Genomic DNA, 7,068 nt, shown 5'->3' with positions numbered 1-7,068 from the left:
GACATCAGGGGAAGTAGCTGGCTGAGGCCCTGAGGCTAGAGAATACCTGGTAAATTTCAATGTGAGAGGGCAGAATGAATGTGGGGAAATGAGGTCGGAAAGAAGGGAGGGATAATGGGCAACAGATATATGAAATGATGCTCAACATCACTAGCAATTGAGAAAATGTAAATCAAAACCACAATATACCACCTCCCACCTGTTAGAATGGCTATTATCTACAAAACAAGTAATAACAAGTGTTGGAGAGATTGTGGGAAAAAAGGAAACTTCATACACTGCTTGTGGTAATATTAAGTTTGTACAGCCTCTGTGGAAAACAGTATGGAGGTTCCTCAAGAAACTGAGAACAGACTTAGCATATGACCCAGCAATCCCTCTTCCAGGTATTCATCCAAAAAATTTGAAATAATTTATTTGTAAAGGTATATGCACCCATATGTTCATTGCAGCATTATTCATGATGGCCAAGACATGGAAGCAACTGAAGTGTCCTTGTTAGACAATTGGATAAAGAAGATGTGGTGCATATATACAATGGAATATTTCTCAGCCATAAGAAAAGATGAAATACTGACATTTACGACAACATGGATAGATCTGGAGATTATCATGCTAAACGAGATAAGTAAGACAAAAAAATGGGAACCATGTGAGATATAAAAATAAAAGCAATAAATGTGAGATATAAAAATAAAAGCAACAAATAAGACAAACAAATAAAAACATAGAAACAAACAACAGTTTAATTACCAGAGGGACCGCTAAAGGAGTGGGGGGTAGAAAAGGGTAAAGTGCGTTAAACATAAGGTGATGGAAGATTTGACTTTGTGTGGTGAACACACAATGCAATATACAGATGATGTATTATAGAACTGTACACTTGAAACCTATATAATTTTATTAACCAAAGTCACCCCAATAAATTTAATTTTTAAAAAATGTCAAAGGAAAAAGAAGCACTAGGAAAAAAAAAAGGAAGTGAGAGATGGACCAAGAGGTAATGTAGGGCCTTGCTGCCCCTTGTAAAGATATGGCTTGTATTTTGAGAGTATTTAGCAAAGGAAACTTGTAGTCTGACCTAACAAAATCACTCTGGCCACCTTGCTAAAGTGAGTCATGTCCACCCAGAGAAAGAAGATACCTGCTGAGATGGATCCCTGGTGGCTAACTGGGCTCAAAATTAAAAACAGCCTAGCAACCATGTCTAAATAGGGCTTTCATGCAAACCATGTTTCAGGGAGATGCATGTACTAAGTTTCTGTCTCCCACACTGAACTGCCTACCTCCCACACTGAACTGGCCTGACAGCACTCTGTTCCTGCCAAATAAGCCAACTTTTATAAAGCAGTTTCAACCAATAGGACTGAGACTTTCCTTGTCCAATCAGAGCTGTGCGTCTATATCTCCATTGGTCGGCTCCATTCTGACCAATCAGGACAGTGCTTTTTGGACCAATCAAACAGTGAAGATTTGTAGTCCTCATATGCATGAGGGTGGACTAATCATGGACCAAGAGTAGAGACTTCTCTGTATATGTCAGCTCCCTGCTGGTGGGCTCAGAGAGTGTGCTTTCCCTTTCCACCAAATATGGAGTACTGTGTTCCCCGGCTGAAGCTGACACACTGAAAATTTCTCATCAGACCAGAGCAGAGAAGAGCAGACAGCAGAGCAAGGCACAGTGGCGTAGACAAGGCAGAGCAGACTAGAATAGTACAGAGCAGAGCTATGTAGCGAGAGAGGGGTCGTTGACCCAGGACTGCCTCACAGCAGTGCTGTTCCACAGCCATGCTTTATCATACTTGAACTGCTTGCACTGAATAAAATTCCTTTCTTCACTGCACCCCAAATAAGGGATTGCTATTGTCACTGAATTGGTGCCAATGACCATCAGTCGACCATAGGGAGAGAGAAGGCAATGGGAGAACAAGACCATTAAGAAGTAATGGCACGTCTAAAGGAATCTACAGATTCATTGCAATCCCCATGAAAATCTTCATGACATTTTTCACAAAAATAGATAAAAATTTCTGAAATTTGCATGCAACCACAAAGGACCCCAAATAACCAAAGCAATTCTGAGAAAAAAAAAATCTAAGCCAGAAGAATCACATTCCCCAATTTCAAACTATACTACAAAGCTACAAAGTAATTAAAACAGTATGATATTGGCAGTAAAACAGACACACAGACAAATGGAACAGATATGAGAGCCCAGAAATAAACCAACACACATACGGACAACTAATTTATGACAGATGAGCCAAGAACACACAATGGAGAAAGAAAAGTCTCTTCAATAATAGATGTTGGGGAAACTGAAATACCACATGCAAAAGAATGAAACTAGACCACTATCTTACACTATACACAAAAATTAACTCAAAATGGACTAAAGACTTGAATGTAAGACCTGAAACAATAAAATACATAGAAAAAACATAGGCACTAAGCTTCTAGACATTGGTCTCAGTGGTGTTTTTGTGAATTTGATTAGAAATGCAAGGGAAACAAAAACAAATATAAACAAGTGGAACTACATCAAACTAAAAGGTTCCTGCGCAGCAAAGAAAGCCATCAACAAAACAAAAAGGCAACCAACTGAATGGGAGAATATTTTCGTAAAAGATACTTCCAATAAGAGGTTAATATACAAAAATATATAAAGAACTCATACAACTCAATCACAAAAAAGCAAACAACTTGACTAAAAAATGGATGGAGTATCTGAGTAGACATTTTTGCAAGACATACAAGTAGCCAAGAGATACATAAAAATATACTCAACATCATTAATCTTCAGAGAAATGCAAATCAAAACCACAATGAAATATCACCTCACATCTGTTAGAATGGTCATTATCAAAAAGACAAAAAATAACGAGTATTAGAACATGGAGAAAGGGAACATTTGTTCGCTACTGGTGGGACTGTAAACTGGTGCAGCCACTATGGAAAAGAGTATAGAGGTTCCTCAAAAAATTAATAGTACTACCATATGATTCAGCAATTCTTTTTCTGAGTATTTATTTGAAGAACATGAAAACATTAATTTAAAAGAGATATGTATCCCTATGTCCATTGTAGCATTATTTACACTACACAACCTAAGTATTTGTCGACAGATAAATGGATAAAGAAGATGTGAGATAGATAGATAGATAGATAGATAGAGATAGATAGATAGATAGATAGATAGATAGATAGATAGATAGATAATGGAGTATTACTCCACTATTGAAAAAAAGATGCTATATTACTCAGTTCAAACTCAAGTTGTTCAAGGATCAGTTGTACACTTCGTAGGGTCTCCACTTTAAAGGATGTGAGGATCTGGGGCAAAATGACTGGTGAGGAGAGGAACAAGCAGGATGAAACCTCAGTTCTGGAGGAATGGGTTAGAAAAGACGGGGGAGGGGACCAAGGGAAAGTGACACTTCCAAGTGCCTACAAGTGGCAAACTTCACACAGAGTGAAAGGCAACCTTAGGAGACTATGAAGAGGTGCTTCCACCATGCTCTGGGCTGCGAGATTTTCCTGACCTACTCTGAGTGAGGCTGGAGCTTTTCTGCTGTGCTTGGGACCCTCTCCAGCCAGTGAGGGGCACAACCACAGGCCACACCTCTATGCTTGGTTTTTACTCACCAGCTGAAGAATGAATTTTGTATCAGAAGCTGTGAATCATAGTGTCATTTACTGGCTGTTTGACTGTCTACCACCTGATCATTTAACCTTTGGAATCCTTGGTTTCCTTATCTGTAAAATGGAAATTTAAAAAATACCCACTGCACAGGAGTGTACCAAGGTTAAATGGGCTAATCGGTGGTACCTCATCTGAGGGAAGAAGGGAGACGAGGAATTCTCCACCTGAGCTATTTAAAAATTAAAATACCATTGCCTAGGTCCTGCCCCAGAGATTCTGATTTCATTTGCTCAGGAAAGAACCTTTGAGTCAATCTTGACTGCCTCTCTATACCCTACATTCAGTACATCATCACATCCATGTGGCTCTCCTTTTATAAAAAACTTTTTATTTTGAATTAACATTATATTTATGGAAAAGTGGTGAAAGTAGTATAGTTTTCATATACTTCTCACCCAGGTTTCCCTAATATTAACGTTTTATATAACTATGATATCCAAGAATTTAACATCAGTGCACTACTATTAACTAAAGATCTTATTAGAATTTTTTCACCAGTTTTTCTATAATGTCCTTTCTGTTGGTTTCACGATCCTATCCAGAATCCTACCATTGCCATTCTAACCCAACCTACTATCATTCTTTTTGCCTCTGCTTTTGCCTCTCTACATCCTTTTTAAGCATTGTCATTTCTTAATTGTTGATTAGCTTTGTAATGGGGTAGCTTTTGTCTTCAATTTGTTTCCTTAGGTCTGCTGTTTTCCTTTCATCTCATACTGTTTTTAGTACATTTATTTGAGCTCTTGTTTATATATTGTAAAGTATGAAGCTCTTGTGGGATATCTTTTTGATCCTTGGACTATACTTTATTCTAGGTTTGGTTCTTTGTATTTTGCATTCTCTCTTCCCTTTTACCTTTGGGAAAGAGGGGGAGAGTAATTGTAGTGTGTTCGTATAGGTTTCATTGTATCCTTGCCCGACTAGCTCCCTTTAAAACTTCTTTTGTCCTGACAAGGTATGGATGACTTCTTGATTTCCCACCCATTGTATCTGACACCAACTGGATTTCCCTGATGAGCTGTTTGTTTGAGGGCTGGGTGTTTTGTGACCTCTTTTTATGTTTGGTAGTCTGGTAACCAGCGGGCATGGCTGGATGGGGAAGTGGCAGAGTGAGAGGTCAGCTGAGGAGGATATACAGTCTTGTTAGAATATCAGGGCTCTGTTCTCACTTAGAAGGTTTTAAGAATATTCTGTATTGTTTCTTCATACCGTTTCCCTCAACCAGAGAGGGTGGTTCTATCCCTTATGAAGAGGTACACTCAAGCTTCAGAGCTACCCACCAATTTGGCATTTTTTAGAATTGACATGTAACATTGTATTAGTTTTATGTGTACAAAATAATGATTCAATATTTGTATATATTGCAAAGTGATCACAACAATAAGTCTAGTTAACATTCGTCCTCATACAGTTATAATTTTTTTCTAGTGTTTAGAACTTTTAAGACTACTCTCTTAGCAACTTTCAAATGTGGAATACAGTATTATTATTATTATTATTTTTATTTTTTTAGGTGAGGCGACCCTTGGTTGACCTCACAGATTGCAAGGGTCTTGTCAGTTTACAATCCCTTATTTTTTATGCCTATGGCACCTGGTCTTCCTAGGTGGTCTCCCATCCAAGTACTAACCAGGCCCAACCCTGCTTAGCTTCTGAGATCAGACAGGATTAGGCTTGTTCAGGGTGGCATGGCTGTAGACTTTGAATACAGTATTATTAACTATAGTCACCATGCTATACATTACAGCCCCATGACTTAATTATTTTATAACTGGAATTTTGTACCTTTTGACCACCCTCATTCATTTTACCAAACCCCAACCCTGGCCTCTGGCAACCCAATATATTCTCTGCATCTATAAGATCAGTTTTTTAATTCTGCATATAAGTAAGATAACATAGTATTTGTCTTTGCCTGACTTACTTCAGTTAGCATAATGCCCACAAGGTCCATCCATGTTGTCACGTATATTAAGATTTCATTTTTTTATGTATGTATGTGTGTATGTGTGTGTATATATATGTGTATATATATGTATATATATACGTATGTATATGCATATATATACGTATATATATACATATATATATACATATTTATATATATCACATTTTCTTTACCCATTCATCCATTGATGGACACTTAGGTTGCTACCATGTCTTCGCTATTGTGAATAATGCTGGAATGAACATAGGGGTGTAGATATCTTTTTGAGTTAGTATTTTTGTTTTCTTCTAATAAATAGCCAGAAGTGGAATTGCTAGATGATATGGTAATTCCATTTTTAATTTTTTGAGGAATCTCCATACTCTTTTCCATTAATTTACATTTCTACCTACTGTTCACAACTGTCCCCTTTTCCACATCCTTGCCAAAACTTATTTCTTGTTTTCTTGATAATAGCCATTCTAGCAGGTGTGAGGTGACATCGCGTTGGGGTTTTAATTTGCCTTTCCCTGATGATTAGTTATGTTGAGCACCTTTTTATGTACCTGTTGGCCACCTGTATGTCTTTTTTGGAGAAATGTTTATTCAGATATTTTACTTATTTTTTTTACCAGATTTTTGGATTTTTTTTTTGCTATTGAGTTGTATAAGTTCTTTATGTATTATGGTATTAACCCCTTATCAGATATGATTTTTAAGTATTTTCTCCCATTTGGTAGATTGCCTTTTAATTTTGTTGATGATTTCCTTGGCCATACAGAAGCTTTTTAGTTTGATATAGTCTCATTTGTTTATTTTTGCTTTTGTTACCTTTGCTTTTGATGTCAAGTCCAAAAAAATCATCACCAAGACCCATGTCAAGCAGCTTACCAACTATGTTTTCTTCTCAGTTATATGGTTTCAGGTCCTACCCAGTAAGTGTACCCATGGAGGGTACCTTCAGGCTTCAGAGCTATCCACCAATTCAGCATTTATCACTTTTCACATTTCACACTTTTCTACCAAGTATATTTCCAATCTTCTAGTCAGAAAAGAAAAAAATGAAGACAGCCACTTGGATTAATTCTGTCCATTTTGGAGTATATTAGTAAAAATTCTCAGTATATTTGCTGAAGTATAGAGGTGGAGTTAGGAATCTCAACATATTGCAGAACAATAGAGAGTCCTCATTCAGCATGACCAAGTGCCCTGGTAAATATTCTATAACCCTAAGAAGAAAATGAATAACTTGGGTCAGCCAGCAGACTTCAACACAATTATATAAGAATATTCATGAGTCTTATTTTATTTTATTTTATTTTTCTTATTTTATTTTAAGCCTCACAGCCATTAAACTGATTTTCCTTAGGTTGTTTAAAGCGTGCCCCTCCCCCTCTTGCCTGCGGCTGTGCTGGGCCACCTGCACAATCTAACTGCC

General features: G+C 37.2%; 1 pseudogene; it reads right to left on the bottom strand.

Moving 5' to 3' along the window:
- Positions 1–5,284: 5,284 nt before the first annotated feature.
- Positions 5,285–5,403, bottom strand: LOC112470887 (annotated as a pseudogene).
- Positions 5,404–7,068: the final 1,665 nt, after the last annotated feature.

This window comes from Pteropus alecto, unplaced genomic scaffold, assembly GCF_000325575.1.
Source record: "Pteropus alecto unplaced genomic scaffold, ASM32557v1 scaffold199, whole genome shotgun sequence".
Lineage (NCBI taxonomy): Eukaryota > Metazoa > Chordata > Mammalia > Chiroptera > Pteropodidae > Pteropus > Pteropus alecto.
This window is presented reverse-complemented; position numbering and strand designations above follow the sequence as displayed.